The 24,643-nt window shown below is 41.9% G+C and overlaps 1 long non-coding RNA gene across 2 annotated transcripts; it reads left to right on the top strand.

Moving 5' to 3' along the window:
• Positions 1-252: 252 nt before the first annotated feature.
• On the top strand, positions 253-5,756 carry LOC121133030. Of its 2 annotated transcripts, XR_005869760.1 has the most exons (4): positions 253-2,720; positions 2,988-3,073; positions 3,715-3,802; positions 4,533-5,756. It is a non-coding gene; the product is annotated as an uncharacterized LOC121133030 (long non-coding RNA). The 2 variants fall into 2 exon arrangements; XR_005869759.1 differs by lacking the exon at positions 253-2,720 and having other exon boundaries at positions 2,903-3,073.
• Positions 5,757-24,643: the final 18,887 nt, after the last annotated feature.

Here is a 24,643-nt window from a genome sequence, read left to right as displayed (position 1 = left end):
TAACAGTTCACTGACTCACTAACGTCAGATTTTGGTTTTGGTTTCCAGGTGAACTTCCCCTTTCATGGTATCAAGCAAGATACTGATTGCTTTTCTGGGTGTAGCAGCTGCTGGGGGTAGGGGTAGGGGTGGGGCTTGGGCTCTAGTTTCAGGCAGCTTCACCTCTTTCCCCAGGGAAGAAGGCGGGCGGGGTGTTTATCTTAGTACAGTATTAATAAATAAGGTTCTTTCAAGTGGAAATGGGGTGGAGGAGGGAGGAACCTTCCTGTTTTGGCTAAAACTGTCCCTCAGTCTGCTGAGGCTGGGATCTCATGACTCACTCTGAGCTTCCTCGTTCCTGAGTTCATATTTTAAGTACTCAATAGAGAGAAACTCCAGTTCCTTAGACAGACACGTGACTGAGTTAGGGTTGTCTTAGTTAGCGTTGCTATTTTGATGAGGAAACCCTGCGACCAAAATCAAGCTGGGAGGAAAGGATTTATCTGACTTCCACTGCCACACCGTAGTCCATCATCAGAGGAAGTTAGGACAGGAGCTCAAACAGGGCAGAAACCCAGAGACAGGAGCTGATGCAGATGCCATGGAGGGATGCTGCTTACTGGCTTGCTCCTCATGACTTGCTCACCCCAATTGCTTATAGAGCCTGAACCACCTGCTCAGTAGTGGCTACCCGTAATGAACGGGGCCTTCCCCCATCAATCACTAACTAAGGAAATTCTATACAGTTCAGGTTGATATAAACCTAGCCAGAACACTTCTTTATCCTAATTTCTTCTCTCCCCTCTTTCTGTCCCTTTGATTTTTGCTATTTTCATAGATTTTTACTGTTTGCCCTACACTTTAATAAACTGCTTTTCTCTTGTTGATTTCACAATAACACAAACTTAGGCTGTGAAAACAGATATTTTCATACTCAAACATGAGAAATTTTCACTTTTATTGGCCCTGCCATATGGAAACTTCAGTTACCTTAGTTATATAACATCAATCCTTCAACTATACAGTTGTATTTCAGGGACCACAGTATCTGAACTGAGTAATTGCACACAGTATAAACAGTTGCTGTTATGTAAACAGATGCTAATCATGATTACAGGCAGAAAATAAAGCATGTAGGTGTCTCACCTCATAGTTTCCCAGCTCTTGAAGTAGATGATGAAATACTTTTATATTTAAAGAACAATATTGTCAGTTGATTCTCTTGGAGACTAGGGAGTGAAGAATTTGCTTTTATCACCAAACAAGTTTACTAGTCAATTTTGTCAGACAAGGAATTTTTTTTGTTTTGGTTTGTTTTTAGGGTTTCTCTATAGCTTTAGAGCCTGTCCTGGACACTCTATAGACCAGACTGGTCTTGAACTCACAGAGATCAAGGTGCCTCTGCCTCCCAAGAGCTGGATTAAAGTCATGTACAACCACCTCCTATCGGAATTTTTTTTAAGTTTCTTCTGCAGTACTGAGGACTGAATACATTTATGCATTAGGGTAGGAAGTCAAAGTAGACAATATCCATACATAGAATATGGCATGAACTTTTAGTCCATTTGCAAGTAACTTGTCATGATAAAGATAAGGAGAGTTACAATAGATGACTGTGGTACCTTTCCACTGGTATGACAAAAATACCCAAAATGACTTAAGAAGAGGAAAAAATGGTTTTGCTCATGGTTACAGAGGTTTCAGTCCATGGTTGCTTGGTCCTGCTGCTTTTCATTTCTAGCAAAGCAGAGCATCATGGGTGAGCACAGCACAGGTGCTCACTTCCTGGTGTCCAGAAAACAAGAGAAGAGCTAAGATCTTAGTGGCTTCTTTGAGGAATAGCTAGACAACCTGACTTCCCACTACAAGGCCTTATGTCCTAATAGTGCCACTTCAGAGGCCTAGGCCTCAGCCTGTGGGCCTATGCCGGACACTCCAGAGCCAGACTATAGCACTGGCCATGGGCATGAGGACACTGCTGGTTCTGGAGTTAGGCCTCAGCATATGTGTAGAAAGTGATTGCAGTGAAAACCATGTGGGAGCTCTTATGTGACAGCAGCAAAGGAAACTTCACTTCAGCAGAATTCTGTTTTGTTGAAAGCACAAAGGAAAAATATGATGTTTAGAAGATAATCTAAACTTAGAAAAATGAGTGACAATCCAAACTTAGAAAGAAGTGTGACAACTCATTAAAGAGCAGAAAGAGGTCTACCATCTTATAAATTAAACATTGAAAAGCAAGCACTCTTGAAACTATTCTGGATAAGCTAGTCAGTTAGTTAGTTGGTTAGTTAGTTTGTTTATTTACTTATTTTATTGAGATAGAGTTTATCTGTGCAGCCCCAGCTTTCCTGGAACTCATTATGTAGACCAGACTGGCCTCAAACTCTGAGGCCTCCCTATCAAGTGTTGGTATTAAAAGCATATACCACTATGTCCAGTTTTTTTAGAAGCTAAGTGCTTTAATTAATCATGTTTATATGGCCTTCATTTACTACATAAATGGTATGTTTAGTTTTTAAATTCACTTGGTAATGAATAATTTTGTTTGTGTTTTTCAAGACAGCATTTTTCTGTATAATATCCCTAACTGTCCTGGAGCTAGCTCTGTAGACCAAGCTGAAATCAAAGTCACAGAGATCTGCCTGCCTCTGCCTGATAATTTTTTATTTTGTGTTTTAACAGCAATTTTGAACAATCATGGTTTTCCACATTGACTAAGATTGTTTCCTATGGATGGAGTATGTACTGACAGTTGGTTCTTCATTAATATCAAAAGTCCCTCCCTCCCTCCCTCCCTGCCTCCTTCTCTCCCTCCCTCTCTGCCTCCTTCCCTCCCTCCCTCCCTCTCTCCTTCCCTCCCTCCCTCCCTCCCTCTCTCCTTCCCTCCCTCCCTGCCTCCCTCCCTTCCTCCCTCCTTCCCTCCCTTCCTCCCTGTTTCCCTCCTTCCCTCCCTTCCTCCCTCCCCCCCTTCTCTCCTTTTCTTCATTTTTTGACTGTTAATACAGTTTACTATCCAGCCTGGGGAATGATGCTACCACATCCAGGAACACAGGTCTTCCCACCTCAATGGCCACAGACAAACTTGCTTTAGGTAACTCCTCATTAAAACTCTCTTCCTAGGTTGTGAGTGTAGGCCGTGTCAAGTTGGCAGGTAAAACTAACCAGCACAGCCACATTTAAATGTGTAGAGGGATGTAGTCAGTTATTTAACTGATATTTATTTAACATCAACTATGGCCAAGAATTGGAGATGTACAAGGAAGAAAACAAAATATTTGGAAATATTTATTTTATTTAAACTATTGTATGTCTGTAGATATATGTGTAGGTGAGTGAGGTGCCCCAGAAGCCACAAGCATCAGATCCCCTGGAACTAGAATTATAGGCACTTTGTAAGGTGCTAGTCATGAGTGCTGGGAACCAAACTTAGGTCCTTTATAGGAGCAGTACATGCTCTTAACCACTGAGCTATCTCTCCAGCCCTGAAAAATACAAAAATCTTAGTCATAGTAAATTAAACTGTTTCCAGTGGTTTCAGGAGCTATGGATGAAACCAAAACTAGAAAAGTGGTTTAAGATTTGGGCAGGGTCCTGGAGAGCACAGCTCTGAAGTGATGTTGAACATAGGGTCTTATTTAGCTAGAGGAAGAACATCTCAAAAGGGAAATACCGAGTACTTACTGTTCTCTTAGTGTTGATGACTCAATGAAATAGTGTTTTGGGGCAATTCAGGAACCAGGTCTGGTGAAGTCCTGGACACTGGCCAAAAGATGGAGCACATAAACTGAACATCACAAATGCTGTGACTCCAGGCCAAAGAGTAAGTAGTTCCTTATCCAGTTTCTCCTTAATAATTTCATAAAAACATGTTGATTCAAAGCCTGTTTGGTGTCTTCCTTAGAACATGACCAGTGGAAGAAATTCAATTAAAGCAGTGGTTCTCTACCTTCCTAGCACTGTGACCCTTTAATACAATTCCCCACATTGTGGTGACCCCAAGCAGAAAATTATTTTCATTGCTGCTTTGTAACTGTAATTTTGCTACTGTTGTGAATCATATTGCAAATATCTGATATGCAGAATATCTGAGGCACAACCCCCGTGAAAAGGTCATTCGACCCCAAAGGGGTTGTGAGCCACAGGTTGAGAATCACTGAGTTAAAATAATCTAGTTTCTAGTACCCGGATGTTGCCTTTTAGTTAGCAGACACGCTGCAGTCAATAGCTTTCACATGTAACTGTAAACTATTTTCAATGTATTTCATGTCTGACTTTATTTTTCTGAGGGCAGTGACAGTACACAAGTCTTAATTGGCCTGATTTTGCATTTACTTATTTCCACGATTAGGTCACAAACTCTAATTTTGTAAAATAGCAGCTAAACATTTGCCACATTTGTGATTCAGTTCCAGAAAGAAAAAAAGTGAAACAGGGAGAAAAGTAGTAATGGCTTTGTCTTATTGTGCACCAAATATTTTTTTAAGTGTATTTGTTGGTTAAATCTTCAAAGAATCTAGAAAGGAGATACTACTATTATCCTTAATTTGCAGATGAAGTCCAGACGGGAGAAGGATCACCAGGTCTGGGATTTGGGCTGGCAGTGGGACTCCAGAGCCGCTTAATCACTGCCTGGGATGGACTCAAAGGCGCAGCTGCCTGACTGAACTTGTCTCACAGAAATGAGGACTGGTTAAAGCGGAATCCTGCTGTACACACTCCATCTTCCTGACAACGGCTGTTGTGTTCTGAGGGCTCAGAAAGCCATACCCTAAATAGTGTTTGCGCATGCCAAATACTTTGAAGTAAAGGAAGTCAGAAAACCAAAAAGCTGTGTCAGGTCCAAGATGGCTCTGCCTTAGCCGTAGCCAAGCCACCCAACCAGTCACTCAGGTAAAAGCTTGTCTCTGAAGTCACCTTATCTGCTCAAAGGCAGAACTGCTGAGAAGAGAACATAGCTGCCTTTCAGTCTTTTACCGAAATTTCGTTTTCCAAGCAGGATTGGACTGATGTCAAAAAGAGAAGACTGAAAACCAAACACCACACCCAGAGCACAGAGAACTTCCTAGAAGACCAAGAGCAGTCTCCATAGCTGTTTTTCTTTTATAAACATCACTGACCACCCCCCAATTGCCTCCAGCCCCATTTGCTTCTCCCTATGAAGATGGGTGTGTGGATTTTTGCATGCTGCTGTGTTATTGGATGCTTACAAGCATGGAAAAGGGCTCCTGTGCCTTTTCTTCCCACCGCTGGTCTATCGCCAGTTTAGCCGGGCAGATTTAGACCAGCAGATTTGACGACACTAATCTTCAGAAGAGGAGAAAGAGTTTCCTGCTACCCCATATTCACAAGAAACATTTTGCTCCATGTGAGGCTCCATTAAGAAGAATAACAAAAAAGATTAAGGCTGTATTTCTGTTCAATGATTTTAGAGAAAGAAGGCAGAATGGATCAATTGAAGTCAAAATAATAGTCTTAAAAACATGGTTATTTTTATAATACAAAATACCATCTACTAGAAAATGTAACAGGCAGTCAAGCACTTATGCATGTCTTTATGCACAGTGCACACACATACGCATGTGTGCACATACACACACAGACACACACGTGTATGCATGCACATACACACACACACACACACACACACACACACACTCAGCTCCCCTAACACAATGAAAAACCATCCCTAAGTACAGATAACTATGAACAAGGAGATTCTAATGATTAAAATCTGGAAAATTATTGTTTACCTCATAAAGCCTTTAGGTAATATACAAAAGTCGTTTTTGTCTTACATAATATATCCTGATTATTGTTTCTCCTCCCTCTGCTCCTCTCAATTTCTCCCTTCCTCCCCTTCCATCCAGATCCATCCCTTTTGTTTATCATTAAAAAAACAGGCTTCTAAGGGACAGTAATAAAATATTATAAGATGAGTGATGAGCAAATTGGCAAAGAATGGGCTGGCAAAACCAGCAGAGACAGCTGATCTGAACAGGGAGAGCTCTTGGACCCCAGAGCGACAGTGGGGAGGCCAGCATGGGACTTATCTGGACCCCCCAAATGTGAGTGTCAGTGAGAAGGCCTGGGTAACCTATGGGGCCCTGAGCTGTGGATCAGCGTCTATCCCTGGAATACAAACAGTCATCGTATGCCCATAGCACAAAGAGGGATGCTCTCTCAGCCTGGACTCTTAGGGGAGTGCCTGGACCCTACCCAGAGTGAAATGACAGACTGTAGATATCCCCTATGTGGAAGGATTTGGCAATAGGGTGGGAGGCTGGGGGGGGGGAAGGGGAGTGCGGGAGGAGGGGAGGGAGAGGGAACTGGGATTGACATGTAAAACAAGCTATTTAAAATTAAAATAAAAAGATAAACCAAAAACTACCATATCAGAATAAGACAAAACAAGCAAACCAAAAGAAAAAAAAAAGCTCAAGAAAAGGCACAAGAAGCAGATATAGACACAGAAACCTCTTATCTGCTCACTCAGAAATCCCACAAAAACACTAAACTGGAAACCATAATGCAAAGGACCTGTGGGGTAAAAAAAAGAGAGAGAGAAAAAGATATAAATTAAACTAAATTAAATTAAAAATAAGATAATTAAAGATTAAAATAAAAAGAAAAGCCCCAACAAGACAATATGAGAGAAGGAACTTCCAAAGACAGGATCCTAACTGAACATCTGTTGCCACCAAAGGAAGGTTCCAGAACTGGGGTTGGGTTAGATCTAATTGAGCTGTTGACCAGTGGGCTCCTTTGGGAAATGCCAAGACTATATGCTGATCTCCACAAGTTGATGGCAAGGCTGAATTGCTGAAGACAACACCTACACAACTCCTTATACATGAAGAAGTCAAGGTGGTGACTACATAGAGCCTGTATCCTTATATCCTAGCTATTGTATTTGATAATGGGAGGTTCTCTGTCACCAAAGGAGAAAAATAAACACCAACTCCTCTACAAAGCCTTTGATCTACAAAGATCCTCATGTCCTGCCTGTAAGATATGATAGGGCAATGGTGGCACCAGACGTGTGGGAGTAATCAACCAATAGTTTATTTGACTTAAGGCCTAGTCTATGAGATGGAACCCATACACAACACTGCTTAGGTTACCAAGAACCCAAGATTAGTAACTTAGGAACCTAGGGTAAAATCAAATACTGCTGTTCTAAAAAAAGAATAAACATAGCTAATAATGACTCCTAATAACTTTCCATACTCATAGACCAGTGTCTTATTTAATTGTCATCAGAGAAGCTTCCTCCTGTGGCAGATGGGGACAAATGCAGATATGATGTAGAAAGTGAGAGACCATGAAACACTCAGCCCTAAATGGGATGTCTCCATAAAATCCTTCTCCTCAGAGAACCCTGCAGAAGAGGAGTCAGGAAGAGTGGATGAGCCAGCAGGGATAGAGGAATCCAAGGAAACAAGGCCCTCTAAATCAACATGTTCCATACACATGTGAAGAATGAGACAGTCTGCACAAGGGCCTCAATGGGTCTGTACCAAAGAGGGTCCTAGAGCTAAAAGACATGTCCCCATCCTTAATTCAGAAGCAATCTCCAACTGATAACCCCTTGCTAATGAAAATGTGGTTTTCTCAAAGGGCAATTCACTGGGGGAAACAAACTACTCTTAACGGCTGGCTCCATGTCCAGCAGTAGATGGGCAGCAGAAAATGAACTCAAAAGTCTTAGGTTTTATATAAGTGGCATTTACTTAGGCCATGGTTCTTATTATTGTCACAAATTATTAATAAAACAACAGCTCTTAAGATCAGCACAGTAAAAATGACTAACAAAAGATAAATGTGGAGAGTATTTAGAATGTAGGCTTTCAATTGTAATTAATATATTTGCAATGTGCCTACTGTATTAGTTCCTTTTTTTCTCACTAATGTTGCAAATTAGTTCTTTCCTGTAAGCAGAAGATACAATAAAAAGGTGATTTGAGGACTTCCATAAAAGATGGACAATATTCTTTACACTATTCAAGTTCATATAACTCAAGACCTCTCAAGAAGAGTCTGTCAAAGCACAAGAAATAGATATCACTTGGAAAGTTCTTAAAAATGCTCACATAACTTCAAATAACTACAATACTCAGAATTACTTGTCTTTCAATTTTTCCTTAGTTTATGTGTGTGGGTGTTTTGCCTGTATGTATGTATGTATGTATGTATGTATGTATGTATGTATGTATATATGTATGTGTTGTATGTGTACTGCATTTTTTTTTGTTTTTTTGAGACAGGGTTTCTCTTTATTGTTTTGGAGGCTGTCCTGGAACTCTTTGTAGACCAGGCTGGCCTTGAACTCACAGTGATCCACCTGCCTCTGCCTCCAGAGTGCTGGGATTAAAGGCATGTGCCACCAACGCCAGGCTGTACTGCATTTTCATTTGCAAGTGGTTATCAACTAGAGATAGCTTTTGGGTTAGGGATGGAGGCACGTGCCCACTTCTCTTCTCAGCTCTAGGACCCCCATTGGTACGGACCCATGTAGAAGCCTTTACAGTATTGATGCTGAGCAATACTGAAACACCCTGAAACCTAACCTAGTTTACTTAGTCTACTGAGTAAATGGCTGCTTAGCCCTTGACATAGACACTTGCACACACTCATACTTCCATATGCTTTTTCTTTCAGTGAGCTGAGGCAGTCATCGAACATTCACTAACAACTCCCTGCCCTTTCCATGACCTTTTTCTTTTGCTTGATAGATTTTGCTTTCTTGAGTTTGGATGGGGCTATGACTGAGTCTGACAAAATCCATGTGACAAATCTTTACTTAGCCACTGAAGCACTGTTGACAGATATTAAAAAGTGCCTTTCCATTGGTGACTACCCCAATTGTTATCAGAGGTCCTTCATCCAGAAACTGATGGAAACAGATGCAGAGACCACAGTAAAACATTAGGCAGAGCTCAGGGAATCCTGCTAAGAGAGGGAGGAAGGACTGTGGGAGCCAGAAGGGTCAAGGATATCACAAGAAAACTCACATATACAACTAGCCTAGCTCATAGGAACTCAGAGTCCAAACCAACTCTGCAGGTTGGTCTGACCTACACCCCCTGCATATGTTACAGTTGTGTAGCTTTGTATATTCGTGGGTCTCCTAACAATGGGAGAAAGGTCTGTCCCTAATGCTGTCCCTAATTGCCTTGCCCAGCCTAAATATAAGGGGAGGTACTTAGTCTTATTACAACTTGATATGCCATGCTTTTTGATACCCATGGGAGGCCTGCCTCTTTCTGAACAGAAACATAGGAGGATTGGATTGGGGGGATGAAGGCAGAGGGGAGGCGGGGGAGGGACTGAGAGGAGAAGAGGGAGGAGAAAGTGTAGGTGGGATGCAAAATGAATGAATCTTTGTTGGATAAAAAAAAAGTGCCTTTTCTCTTTATTGCCCTAAACAGTAAAAGTTCAGAAAGTGTCTGCTCTAGTAGTTTGGGTCCTTGAAAGATCAGAAGAAGCAAAATGCCCTTCCCAACCTGTGGCACGTACACAGGAAGACTTTGGATGTGTTTTAGTTTCTTCAGTACCTCAGAAAGCTCTGTCTGCAGATGTGCTGATGCTGAAGAAGTCAGTCTACAGTGCAGAAGCAGCAGCTGGCTTAGCATTGGTAATAAAGAGATAAAAACCAAGCTATTACAGGTTTCTTTTCCCACATGAAGGAAGACCAAAAAGGCATTCAGTGAGAGCAAAAACACGACACACTCAAGTATCTGCAGTGCTACAGGTGTCTTTTTTGTGGGATGGGGGTTAACTCATGTAGCCCAGGTGAGTGTCCAACTCGATATAAAGCTGACAGTGACTTGAACTCCTGATCTTCCTGCCTCTGCCTCCCAATGGCTGTGACAGCAGGAATGTGCCACCTTGCCTAGTTTTATGCAATCCTGTGGATGAGCCCAGGGTTTTATGCATGCTGAGCAAACACATGTCCAGCTCTGCTAAAGGTGTCTTTTACAAATGAGTTTCTTAGCTGAGTTGTCTTGGGTACCAAAGTGTAGAAAGCATTAAAACTAATTAGAAACAGGGGCTACAGATTCAGCATCTAAATGGAAGAAGCTTTAGAAGATGCAGAGACAGGATAGGAGAGACAATAGAGAATTGTTTTTAGGAAGTTGATTAGGATTCACACACGATCAGAAGACGAAGGATTCATTTACAAATAATTCAAGATAATGTTTATAGAAGCAAATGAATCTGTCATGCAGATAAAACTGAATTACAGGTTTGGTGAGATGGTTCAGTGGTTAAGAGCACTGACTGCTCTTGTAGAGGACCTGGGTTCAGTTCTAAGCATATATGTGGTGACTCACAAACATCTGCAACTCCAGTTCTAGGGAATCCAATGCCCTCTTCTGGATTACCTGTACACCAGGCATACATGCTGTTCACATACATATATGCAGGCAAAGAATCCATAGGCATAAAATGAATAAACCTTAAAAAGTTTAAAAATAAACAAAACAAAGTAAATTTAAAAGTTAAATTTACTCTGAGGGTGATGGGGGAGGTTCTGTGTATATGTCAATAAAGCACTATTGGCCAATAGGGAAGCAAAATAGGTAGGACTAGGAGTCTAGGAGAATTCTGGGAAATGCAGTGAAGAGACCTGTCGCCATGTGATCTCTCTGTAGGAATGGACATGGCAGGAGTGCATCCTTGTAAAGATAAGTCCTTATAAAATATATATTAGTAATTATGGGTTAATAATCAAATCAGAGCTAGTTGATAAGAAACCGAGCAAATGGCCAATAGCTTCATAATTAACATAGTGTCTTGTGTGTTATTTGGGGGTTTAAAAAAGCAACAGGAACCAGGCAGCGAGCAGGAAGACTAAATGTTACATGGGGGAAATACTGAGTACATTAAGAAACTAAAACTTTTTTCTCTGACACTTGGCTAATAGTAAGTAGAAAAACTATAGGACAGCATGGTATAAATGAAAAACTTCCATTTCCCAATCCACACACAACATGCTTTGATTTTCAGTTATTCTTGGACGTGGGCAGATACTGTAGTAGTTCACTGTGTCCTTCAAGCTGTGAGTTACAATGGTGCCTGAGCTGTCAGGAATTACTGATTAACATTACGAGATTAAGCTTTTGTACTTGCCTATACATGTCACAAAGAATTATTCATTAGAATTACATGGAAGCAATCACTACCAGTGAAGGAAGTTAGGTAAGTTTAATCGGCAGTCATTTTTAAATATACTTTAAAGGTCCATGAGATAAGAACCAAAACATATCCACAATATAATCATGCAAGCATACTTTTGAGACATCATTTGATTTGTAGCACCCTGGCTTACTCCATTGTCACTGGGATGTGTGCTTTCTTTCCCTTTTATTTACTTCTTCTCTGCACACACTACGTACTTCAGATGGTATCTTTTGAGCATCTTACAGATGGCTCACTGTGTTAGCTGTTGGGGCTTGTAGTTAATGATAAGCTCTTTTCTGGGATTTTTTGAACTTTCAAGCTAGGAAAAGACCCAATGACAATACTGTGGTAGGAAATCACAAGGGAGGGGATGTTCTGTATGAGTTGAGAACCACCAGGATGGGCACCAAACAACTTTGGGAATGGAGAAGGTTAGAAGACATTCTGGGAGACTGTGGCAGACTCAGTGGAAGGGTAAGTAGGTGCTATAGCTTGCAGGTGAGGTCCCCCCTCCTCACCCCTATTTCCAAAAATGTGACTAATGTGTTTGGGCGCTAGCTCTTGGCATTGTGCTGGAATGCTCTGAAAATTTTAGGAGGTAGTCATTCCTGGAAGCATGTCCTTGGGATATCTTTTCCCCGGTCCTTTCTCTTGGGTCCTTACTGCCAGTTGCTGTGAACTGACCACCTCTACAGGCTGCCACCACCACAATGTTCTTCCCAAGTACATGGGGACAAGCAACCTGAATCTTCCGAACCATGAGCCCAAGTAAATCATCCTTTAAGTTTCTTAGCCTTTGACCACAGAGACAAAAGAGTAGGAGTCAGCTGTCTAGGAGCAAGAAGGGAGACAGGCATGAGCAGAGATTTCTGTGTGCCCTTTACAACCACACCTTCTAACTGGATTCAGTCAGGTCCCAGTTTGGAGCCTTCTCAGAACAGGGACACTGCCACATTTATGTGTCCTTCCTCCATGCTTCAGGAGTTCTCATTTATTAGGTACACCATGAATGTTTGGTCAGTGGAGTAGAGAGATATGCAGAGAACGATAAAATGTCCAAGAAGGAAAGCACAAGTATGCTAATCTTCTGCACACCCCTACACTTGTAATTGTTGTAGACTGTGAGAGTTGACCTCATCGAGTCAAAGAAGATAACAGTGTGTGGGTGTGCAAGCATTCCCGTTGATACATTTACAACAGTTTGTGTGCAAGCGTTCCCGTTGATACATTTACAACAGTGTGTGTACAAGTGCTCCTGTTGGTGCACTTACAACAGTGTGTGTGTGCTTGTGTTCCTGTTGGTGCACTTACAACAGTGTGTGTGTGCTTGTGTTCCTGTTGATGCACTTATAACAGTGTTGTACAAGTGTTCCTGTAGACACACTTAAAACAGTGTGTGTGTGCATGTGTTCCTGTTGGTGCACTTACAACAGTGTGTGTATGTACAAGCATTCCTGTTGGTGCACTTACAACAGTGTGTATGTGCATGTGTTCCTGTTGGTGCACTTACAATAGTGTGTGTATGTACAAGCATTCCTGTTGGTGCACTTACAACAGTGTGTATGTGCATGTGTTCCTGTTGGTGCACTTACAATAGTGTGTGTATGTACAAGCATTCCTGTTGGTGCACTTACAATAGTGTGTGTATGTACAAGCATTCCTGTTGGTGCATTTACAATAGTATGTGTATGTACAAGCATTCCTGTTGGTGCACTTACAACAGTGTGTGTGTGTGTATACAAGCATTCCTGTTGGTGCACTTACAACAGTGTGTGTTCAAGCATTCCTGTTGGTGCACTTACAACAGTGTTTGTGTGCTTGTGTTCCTGTTGGTGCACTTACAACAGTGTTTGTGTGCTTGTGCTCCTGTTGGTGCACTTACAACAGTGTTTGTGTGCAAGCGTTCCTGTTGGTGCACTTACAACAGTGTGTGTGTGCTTGTGTTCCTGTTGGTGCACTTACAACAGTGTGTGTGTGTGTGTGTGTGTGTGTGTGTGCGCATGTGTTCCGGTTGATGCACTTGCATATGTAGTGGGCATGCACATGTGTGTATGAAGGTCAGGGGACAACTTGGTATCCTCAAGTGATACTTCTTTGGGTCTCTCATTAACCTGGAATGTTCTAAGTTGGCTCTGGGACTGGCCCCAAACCCTACTGTCTTAGCCTTCCCAGTGCTGGGATTACAAGAGTGTGCCAGCATCTCTGGAGATGAAATTTAAATCCTTGTTCTTAGAAGGCAAGCAGTTTACAGATTGACGTACTCTCCAGCCCAAGACACAAGCAGCTTCTTGAGCCAGGTATGGTGGTGCATGTCAGCAACCCCAAGATTAGAGATGCTGAGAAGGATCATAAGTTCAAGGTCAGCCTATGGGGCTCAATATCAAGACTCCATGTCAACACACACACACACACACACACACACACACTCTCACACACACACACAAGCTCAAGTATACCTTCATTTTGGAGCTATTTTAAATCATGATTGTGGTAGTTTGAATAAAAATACCTGGATAGGTTCACAGGTAGTGCCACTATTGAAAGGTGTGGCCTTGTTAAAGTAGATATGGACTTATTAGAGGAAGTATGTCACTGGAGGTGGGCTTTGGGGTTTCAGAAGCCCAAGCCAGACCCAGTGTCACTCTCTCTTCCTACTGCCTGCCCATTCAAATGTAGAGCTCTCAGCTACTTCTGCAGTATCATGTCTACCTGCATGCTGCCATGTTCCTGCTATGATGACAATAGATCAAACTATAAGCCAGCCCCAATTAAGTGCTTTTCTTTATAAGAGTTTCTGTGGTCATGATGTCTCTTCACAAAAATAGAAATTCTAACTAAGACTATGATTCAGGTGACAAAATTGGCTACAGAGCATGAGTAAACCAAATTGAAAGGTAAAAAAAGTATGAGTAGAGAAGAAGAGTAAATAACATTCTTTTTTTGAGTGAGAAAGGATATGGGAATGGTGGCAGATGCCTGGAATCTCAGTACTTGGGAGGTAGAGGCAGGAGGTCAAGAGGTTAAAGCCAGTCTTGGCTACATATTGAGTTCTAGGCAAGCCTGGGCTACAATAGACCCCACCCCCCAAAAAAACCCCACAGTTCTTCTTCAAAGTGCAAATCATCCTTTAGGAAACAGAAAAATTTGAAGTAAAAGAAATATAATCTATAAAGCATTAGGGAATAAATCTTGAATATATAATCCAAGTCACTCTCATGAGAATAAGTATAAAAACAAATGGCTACCAGATATTTTCACCTAGTTTACCAGAGATCTTTTGACTGGAAAAAGAAAAGCCCTTTAAATAATAGAAGCCAAGTGTTTTTACAACATTATTGAATCAAAAGTTTGTCAGACAAATAGATGATAATTTTTGGAAATGATCACCCTACTTTTTCTACTTCAGAAAGGCTTTTTTTTCCATATGTGTATTTATGCCATTTGTTCAACCACAAGTAAACAGTCAAATTATTTTGTTTATAACCTCAAACCCAAAAGCTTGTTCAGGACAGAAATATGAACTAGAAATAAATTACATGGTAAATGAAACCTTCATTTAGGGTCTGGGACACTATGCAAAGTGGTTTACAATTTATTCTTTGCAGGGTAAATGAAAACCCCAAGATACTGGCAGTAGAAAGAACTTTCTTCCTCGCCCATCAGATGGGTAGGCTTTCAAAAGTTCAAAGCACAGTATAATGCTACAGGGAAGCAGGACTGCTCACTAAAAGCTAATGAAACTATAATATGCTAATTATTCCAGGAGAAAATTTGAAAACACCTAATATAAGTACACATGCAGTTATTTTTTTGACCCCAAACTCCACTTCCACAAAGGTAGTTGTCTTGGTTAGGGTTTCTATTGCAGTGAAGAGACACCATGACCATTGTAACTCTTACGAAGGGAAGCATTTAATGGGAAGTCTACTAAGTCTGTCCCAACATCTCGTTGAGGCAGGACCAAGGCACCTCTCTAAGCCATACACTCTTTGTCTAGGCTGAGCAAGGTATCTCTCCATATAGAATGGGGTCCGCTATGTCAGCTTTTGCCTTAGTGTTGGATCTTGACAATAAGTATTCTTAACCCTAGAGCCATTTCTCCAGCCCATAAACGAATTGATTTTAATGTTTAAATATTTCCAGGAAACAGAACTGGTCAAAGTAGTGAATCTGTTGGTGGCATCATCAGTCTAAGTGACTAAGAATAATTTTAGAATGAGAAAGGGATACCCTGGGTTCAATTACCAGCACTGCTGGATGCAGGAATTTAATTGTACACCCTTAGCAGGATATATATATATATACACATATATGTGTGTGTGTTGAAAAGAGCTACAGAAGAACATTGAGGTATGTTTAAGGAAGGCATTATTGGCATGATAACACTTGTATTGTAAATTTGAAACTAATACATGTATCATGGGAAAGTGAGTATTTCATCTTACAAGTAATTTTGCCATGTAAGAAAGGAGGCGCAGTTCAGAAGTTCAATCAAGTCAAGCAGGAAAAAAAAAGACACTGCTTGTGAATTTTATTGAGGGTGCTGAATCAGTGTAACCCATACTGTTGCTGATCTATAAAGGTTAATGAGTTTTCAGATATTCTATAGCATGTAAGGTCTAGACAAACTAAACAAACTAAGGCAGAGGGAGGGGAAAAAAGATGAGGAAGAACATAAACCGTGAGCTTGTGATTGCTGGGGAAATACCTGGAGTGTACCGTGTAGTGGGTGTGTAGTTGATGTCTGCACAGAAGGGAGAGAACACGGGCAGCTGCTGACCAGAGAGCTCAGCCGAAGGATTGTTTGACTTGGTGATGCTGCAGAAGAGAAGTGACCTTGAATTTTGAATGTAGTATCAAGGACAGGGCACACAACGCCCTCTTATTCAGTGAGCAGTGCCCAGTCAGCCATGTCATCAGGAAGGAACCTACAAATATCCATGTGTGGTTTGGTTGTGGTTGGTGGCTGGCAGATTCAATGCATTTGTAACTTACAATGGGGCTTATCAAGAGGTACAGTTTTTTTTTTTTTTTTTTTTTTTTTTTTTAGATTCAACATCACCTAGGTGTCAGGTCCCAAAGAAACCCGGAACAAGTCTCACTCAGTACCTGGGGCTTCCCTCAGCACCTCTCATCCTCCCCACTCCTCTTCACAGGGGCTGGGCTTTGCTTCCTTTCCCTCGGCTTCTCTTTTCTGTATTTTTGGGCCCAAACTGTGAACCCCCAAATCACCCAGAGACCCAATCTGATGAAAAGCAAAGAGTCTTTAATTTTATGAGTTAACTCAGTTCTCCCATCCATCCACACAGGCAGTAAAGCTAGCAGCAGGGAATGTATTGGGATAGAGCAAGGGGAGTGTCTAGGACTGGTGCAATCTCAGCTTTGGGCAACCTGTCCTGAGTTGATTGGTCAGCTGCAGCTGCAGCAAGGTTGCTATGGCCTATAGGCCCTCCCAGGGCGGTTGCTATGCTCTGCTTTCCACTGCAAATAGTAAAGCACATCCAGAGCCTGCCAGCTAACTTCTGATTGGTCCTTGACCTCATGGAGGGCAAGGTCGGGAGCTCAGCTCATGTTGCTGAGTCAGGGGTCTACATCTTACTGGGTCTATTCTGCAGCCTGTCATGGCTGCCAAAGCAGGGGGCTGGAAGAGGTTCTGGTCCCTTCAGTATAAACCTGCCATTTCAGCCATGTGCTCTTTGGTCCTTTGCTCTTGGCTCCTTGATAGCTCATTCTTTTAACTTTTTTTGGTTTTTACGAGACAGGGTTTCTCTGTATTGTTTTGGAGGCTGTCGGTCCACCCCAGCCTCGAACTCACAGAGCTCTGCCTGCCTCTGCCTCCCGAGTGCTGGGATTAAAGGCGTGTGCCACCACCACCCGGCTGGATAGCTCATTCTTGACTTCTTGGTCCTCAGCTCCTTTCTTGGTCCACTTGACCTCTTTCCTTTGTCTCTCCTTTTCTCTGTCTCTCTTACCTCTCTTCTCATTGCCCAGTTCAATCTGGACCCTTCCTGATGCATGACCCTCACGCCTACAATAAAATTTCACTAGGGAGCAAAAAAAAAATCATACTTAAAGCATTAAGCCAAGCTTGCCAGGCAGACACCTTTAATCCCAGCATTCGGGAGGCAGAAGCAGGTGGATCTCTGTGAGTTTGAGGCCAGCCTCGTCTATAGAGCTGTTTCCAGGTCGGCCAGAAGGACACATCACAATCTGTCTCAGAAAAAAATAAAAGGCATTAAGCCAACCGGTTTTCCAACTTGAATTTCTAACCCAGAAGTCCACGACATAGCTCTATGGGCAAAATTTCTTATTATGTAAGCTTGACAGCCTGAGTTGGATCCCCAGGACAAGGATAAAAAAGCTGAATGCTATGGTGCACTTCTGTAAGCCCATTACGCCTATGAGAAAATGGAAGGTAGAATCAGGAGAATCATCCGGAAGGTCTTGGGCAGCACAGCCTAGAGTTCACAGCATGCATCCACAGCAAGGGTGACTCTGCCTCAGCCAGATGAAAGGGGAGAAGCAACTCCTGGGAGTTTTCCTCTGCTATCTGTACACGTGCTGTAGATTGAGCACCCCAGCCCCCCCTCACACATAATAGTAAAATAAATAAATTAAATCCAGCTCAGGAATAAGAATTTCATCAAGTCCCCCAAGCAAGGAAAGCAATATATATATGCATAGCAAAGTCAGATCTAAAACAATAATGATTAACAAAAGCCTCTAAAGCAGATAAATAAACAGCAGACATTACACTTGTGAAACAATGCTAAAAATCATCATAGTTGATATTTTCACACTTTGGCAGTCATAAGTTTATACTACAAGATACATGGGGCTGGAGAGTGGTTGGCAGTTAAAAATACCTGCTGCTCTGTGGTGAGGACCAGTGTTCAGACCACAGCACCCACACTGGGTGGCTCATGAGGATCTGTAACTCTAGTTCCAGGGCATCTGACACCCTGTTCTGACATCTTTGGGCACCCATGCACATACATGCACACAGATATTCACATACATACTAATAATAAATCTAAAAAGAGAGACACAAGATACATAAAGTAAGCTGTTGGGCATATCCTATATATGAAATACTACAGTGTGGATTCAGAGTTCCTAAGAAGTTATGTGTCCATTATAATTCCTGGTGAAACTAATTTTAATAAAAGTTTAAGCTAAATTTATAGTAGAAGAGATAATAACACATTACTAAAACTAACACAAGAACTTGACAAAATGAAAATCGGCTGTAATTTAACTCATAAAGATTCACATAACATATTTAAAATACTTTAAAATTGAATTACAAAAAGGATAAGATATTGTGTCTAATGAGAGCTTAGATGGGTATTACAACAAAAAATTCTATAACACATTCATGAGTTGAAAGGCGAAAGTCATATGATAATTCTAATAGATATAAAAAGAGGATTTGGCAAAATTCATTGCTGATTGATGAGTTTTTAAAATTCTGAGCAAACCACAAAAAGGAATTGTTTTAGTCAGTTTTGCAAATATCCCAAGTCAAAACATCCCCCATGGTTATGAATAATTTTCATTCTTAACTATGACAGAATGAATGCTTCCCTTCGTATACTGGAACAGGGAAGGATGGCCAGCCTTACTCCCATCCTTCCACCAAGCATCATGCAGTGCTTGCGGTGCTTGCAATGTGCCCCCTGTGTGGTGCCGGGCTTGCCTGTCCCTAGAGTTCTTCCACTGTGTGCTTCTACCTGATGATCCAGGAGGAGCCGTGTCTGCTACAACTTTGGCTGGTATGTAATTAGAACATATGTGCATGGCCCATACTGTACAAAATGGGATTTTTCCGGTCTCTGTGTAAAGTCTGTGACTTCTCTGTCTCTACATCATCCCCAGCAAAGCCAGGCTACATATGCGCTCTATTTTGCCAGTGGTTCTTCTGTGTGGCTACTGAATACATCTTGAAACTTAATTTTGTTTGTGTTTAATCTGTATGATACATTTTAAAGTTATCAATGTACTATTCTTAGTAATGGTAAAATATTGAAAAGGATCTACTTAGCCGGCAACACAATTCTGGTGAAATAAAATATACAACTTCAGGGAAAGGACACTTGGACAATCAGGGAAAATTAATAAGTCCATCATGTAGTAAAAAGTACCTCTTAAAGACAAAAAGAGTGAATCAAATCAAAAGCACACAAGTGTTCCCTGATAGAGGAAGTAGGCCCTGAGTGTCACCCAGTTGGTAAAGTGCTTGTCTCGAATGCCTAAAGCACTGAGTTCAATTGCCAGAACAAAAATTGTTGGCAAATTTGCATATGCCTTCAACCCAAATGCTCAGGAGGTAGAGGCAGAGGGACAAGAAGTTCAAAGGTCATTCGCCACTAAATATTGAGTTGGAGGCCAGCCTGGGCTACTTGAGGCCTTTTCTAAAACTACAAAAGGAAAAGAAAGAACTAGAATGGCAAAATAGATAAGCATATTCATATTCATGACATCTCTACAAACTTTAATGCTGGTCAACTATGAAGATGAGGGCTTGTTATGGCAACAAGGGAACTGAGACTTTTTTGTGTAAGCCTTTCTTTTCCTTTTCAACATGGAAACAAAATCTTAATGACTCCAAATCAAAATAACATTAAATTTAAAAAGTCCTCAATATATAATTCTATGTATGTAGTTCTTTAAAATATTTGTGTGTGTCTGTGTGTGTGTGTTTGTGTGTGTGATGAAGGGGTGAGTGTGCCCTGTACACATGGAGACCAGAGGAAACTTCCATGAAGTCAATCCTCTCCTTTCATCTGTATGTATGTTCCAGAGGTTGAACTCAGGTGGCCAGGCTTAAGCAGCAACCAATGTTAAGCACTGAGACATCTTGTCAACCCCACTTACATGTTCTACGCTTGCAACATGGGCTGTTTTCCACTGCCTTGCATAGAGTAGGATGGAGTGTGATGACTGAATTTGACTCTATACAGTGGGCAGAAGTGCAGGAAAATGTCACAGTAGTGAGTGTTACATGTTCAAGTTCCATGGCACAATAAAGGCGGTCTTCAGCTTGCACGAGCCAGTCTCACAATCTCATATAAGATGCATCAAACTCCGTTTCAAGGGTGCCCCTGCAGCTGTCCCATTTCTTTCTGGTCACTCCAATCCTGTCCTCCAGATGCATAGTGATGTCATGTAAACACACTGTCCCTTACTTGCCCCCTGCGTGACCTCATTTTGTCTGATCGTAGTTAGTAAAGTAGGTGAAGGATTTAGGAGATGAATAACAGAAGAGAGGGCACACAGAGAGTAAATGGCTGGGTTTCGGGATCTAATCACCAAATTACAAATCAGTTAACATGAGAGAAAATGCATGTCAATTTCCTATACAATTCACATAGAAATGAAATACTTTGAAAGATAAATTGTTTGTGAAAAGGAACTTTTAGTATTGTGCCCCCAACTGTAGGTATGAAGACAGAGGATCATAACAGGAAAAGAAAACCAAGGCTGTCACAAAGACTCTTAGCAAAGATGTGTGATTTTTGTCACAGTAATTATTACATTGAATCCCACTTGTGCACGCATGATACATATTCATAGGCTGAAAAACAGCACTCAACGCTGTTGAGTTCAGGGTAAGAGGGAAGAAAATATCTGCCCTGGCTTCAAAGGGGAGCAGACAGTTCTGAAGACCTTCAAGTTGATGACTTCAAATAGCTTTTGTCCTCATCTTTCATAATATGAAAAGATGGGAAGCAGATGGTGTGTCTTGGGTATTTATAGTTTGTGTTGAAACTTGTTACAGACAGTTTGGATCATGATTGAGAAATCTTCCCACCTCAGAGCTGAAACACACCACTTGGTTTTTCTCAGAAGGTGTTAGAAGGCAGCAGAGGTTTATAGTCAACACTTCCTCTCCCTGTACAGAAAAAGGGGAACAACCAGGGTCTCCCTGAACACAAGAAGATTAAGAGTTGGAGATGATCAGAATATGTCAATACCAACGTATCTCTGCACAGCTCAGAAAGCAAAGATGCCATGCCGAACAGGGTTTTGCTGGGCACCATGACCCACATTAGCCAACAGCTTTCTTCAAAATGCTGATTTTACTGGTGTGTGTGTGTGTGTGTGTGAGAGAGAGAGAGAGAGAGAGAGAGAGAGAGAGAGAGAGAGAGAGAGAGAGAGAGAGAGAGAGAGAGAGAGAGAGAGATTGTTTTAGTTTGGTTTTGAGATAGGTTCTCAGTCTCTGGTGTTGACCTGAAACTCCCTCTGTAGCTAAACCTACACTCAAAGTCACAAAAGTCACAGTAATATTGACTCAACTTCCAGAGTTCCGGGATTACAGTTGTGACCCGTCACTCTGAGTTCTTCAATGTTTTGATTTGTAAGAACAAGGGACCCTTTCAAGATAACTGTCATAAAGATGGTGAGTCAAGGAATTCTTGGAAGTCTTAGAGAAACCGCATGAGGTGTTTCCAGCAGGCAAGCAGGCAGGCAGTCCCTGAGAAGGGGAAGTGGAGAGCATTAGTTATCAGGGCACACTATCATAAGGTCTTTTGGTTTCCTAGTTTCTCCATGCAGCTGGTCTACTTCCTCAGACTCTTTCCCACTACTTCCTCCCTCCTAATCCTGAACAGGCAAGGACACAGTCCTGGCCCTGTATGGCATTCCAAGTACAGTGACCACCATTGACTTCCATCCCAGCTTGTCTCTGCTCCTTGGTTTTTCAAGAGCAAACATCTTGATGGGCTCCTAACCAAGTCAATGGATAGTCTAGTATCAGATCAGGTAGGTTTTCTGATCAAGCCTGCTTCCAGGATGGAGGGATGTGGAGAGAGGGTACTGAAGTGGAGAATTTCCTCTATGTTCAGAGTGAGCACACAGCTCAGAGTACAGAGGGCATTGTTTACAGCCACACAGGAAAGGAATGTGAATAAGGGCAGAAGTCAACACAGCTACACTTTGCTAATGTTCCAAGGACTGTGACCGGCGTAGACTTTCTAGAAGGAATGGATAGAGACAAGCAAAGAAAGGCAACCAGTGCACTCCCCTTTTGTAAACTATGTTCTTTTGTCTTTAAAAAAAGGCACACGTATCTTTTCCCTTATAAGCAATGCCTTGCCAGACATACTACTTTGGAAGCAACCCACAGTGGGAGGGAAGAGACCCAGTCACAGCCAGTTTACAAACATGGGGCCTTCCATTACCAGGTGCTAGCACACGCCCTCTATTTCTCTCTTCTTCAGTCTCTAACAATTTGCACACTGGAATTAATAAGTGGTGTGTGTGTGTGTGTGTCTGTCTGTCTGTGTTTATAATCTAGTTCTCATGTATCTCAGGCTGGCCTTACTTGTTTTGTAAGGAGAGTGGCCATAAACCTGAACCTCTGATTTTTCTGCCTCTACCTCCAGAGTACTGAGATTATTGGCCCCTTTTGCCATGCCTGGTTTATGTGTTGCTAGAGAAGGAACCTAGGGCTAATGCTAGAAAAGCTCTATGTTAAGTGAGCTATTACCCCTAGCCAGCCCTTCAGCAGGAATATGTGTAAGTATGTAAGGGATCACAAACCAACACTAAGTGTTAGTAAATACACCAGGCTAGTGGGCTTACAATGTTGGAAAGATCCTTCTGCCTCCATCTCATCATTGGAGCCCTGGGATTCTGACTTTTATGTAGGCATTGGGGATCTGGATTCAGGTCCCTGCCCTTGCCTGTCTAGGACTTAGCCCCTAAGCCATCTCCACAGCTCCTGAGTGAATGGTTCTTGAAGTGTTTACCTGACCATTATATAAAAATTCAGGTTCCACACCAGACAGAAACTCTGAGTGTAGCTTGCAAATCTGTCTTAACAGATAATTCTGATATATACTAAAGTTAGAGGTCCTTTGGCATAAAACCTAAATTTAACCACTACCAACAAACTAGAGACAGAAATAAAACCATCTTGCCTAACAGAAACAAAATGTCCTTCCAAATTCATAGGGCTTTTAAAACTTTATGAGAAGAAGCCTGTTTTACAGCTCAGACAGACAGACAGACACATAAGCTGGGGAGGGAGCAAGGGAGAAAGAGAGAAATTTTGCCTTTAAAACTAAGAGAACACCAGCTTGGTCTACAAAGTGAGTTCCAGGACAGCCTCCAAAGCCACAGAGAAACCCTGTCTCGAGAAAAACAAAAAAAAAAAACCAAAAAAAACCAAAAAAAAAACTAAGAGAACAAGGTCAATTCCAACCTTTTATTTCCTACCTCCACTATGTCTTGAAACATGAACATGTCCTACCCTCATGTCCTACCCTTAAATTTTCTTCTGAGAAATTGGTTTTTTCTCATATTTTTAAATATTTTTTATTTAATTTAAATTAGAAACAAGTTTGCTTCACATGTGAAACCCAGCTCCATCTCCATCCCCTCCTCTCCCATCCCCTTCAACCCTCCCCCAACTCCTCCTCCAATTCCCACTCCACTCTCCAAGGAGGGTGAGGCCCTCATGGGGGATCTTGAAGGTCTGTCATATGATCAGGGGCAGGGCCTAGGCCCTCCCCCATGTGTCCAGGTGGAGACGGCATCCCTCCATGTGGAATGGGCTCCCAAAGTCCATCTGGATGACAGGGCTAAATGCTGATATATTGCCTGAGACCCCAAAGGATGCTGAGGCCTCCTCACTGACACCCACATTCAGGGGATCTGGATCAGTTCCATGCTGGCCTCTCAGTTATCAGTCTGGGGTCTATGAATTCCCCCTTGTTCAGGTCAGTTGTTTCTGTGGGTTTCACCCACCAAGCTCCTCACTCCTCCCTCTCGGCAACTGGGTTTCAGAGGTTCAGTTTAGTATTTAGCTGTGGAAATTTTAAGTTTTCACTTTTGTTAGGGCCATAGACAGCATTCAGGGCCAATGCCTTTTTAGGATACTATCTTTTGGTGGTATCCTCATGGGCATATGTGACCAGACTCGTTGCTGAGCTGATTTTCCTCAGACATAGTCTCTTGTTTGCTACTTTGGAGCTTATGTAAAACTTTACTAAGCGGGTTGTGCACTGAAAGCAACATCAGAAAATACTATTGAAATGGTGATGTGGTCCAAAGTATCCATTCATCCACTTTGTTGTCTCAACATCCTTCAGTTCAAGGACCTAAGGGATAAGCCAACTATCTTGATTCCAAATCTGTCTTTTCAGAAAGTCTCTGAACTCCTGCCTGGTGCATTTCCAAGCAGGCACTGGAGACTTCAGACAAGGAGGTAAGGCAGGGGGTGTTCTTGCTAGAAATACATCAGAGAATCACTATACGTGGGCTGTGGCTGTTTTCTGGGGTAAGGTACCCAATTCCTTCCCATAAATGGAGTCCAGCTTTTGACTATTACAGATAGTGTCCCTGTGCCTGTTTGTGAGCGTGTCCTCTGGAACATTTTCCTTAGGGACACCCACATACTGCCCCACCCTTAGTCTGGTTTCTTGGAAGTGCCTCTGCCTTAAGACATTCTTGTGAAGTTTCCTGTTACTTA

The sequence above is a fragment of the Mesocricetus auratus genome, unplaced genomic scaffold (assembly GCF_017639785.1).
Source record: "Mesocricetus auratus isolate SY011 unplaced genomic scaffold, BCM_Maur_2.0 Super-Scaffold_100019, whole genome shotgun sequence".
In the NCBI taxonomy this organism is placed as follows: Eukaryota; Metazoa; Chordata; class Mammalia; order Rodentia; family Cricetidae; genus Mesocricetus; species Mesocricetus auratus.
Note: the sequence above shows the minus strand (reverse complement) of the source record. Positions and strands in the feature narration are given on the sequence as shown.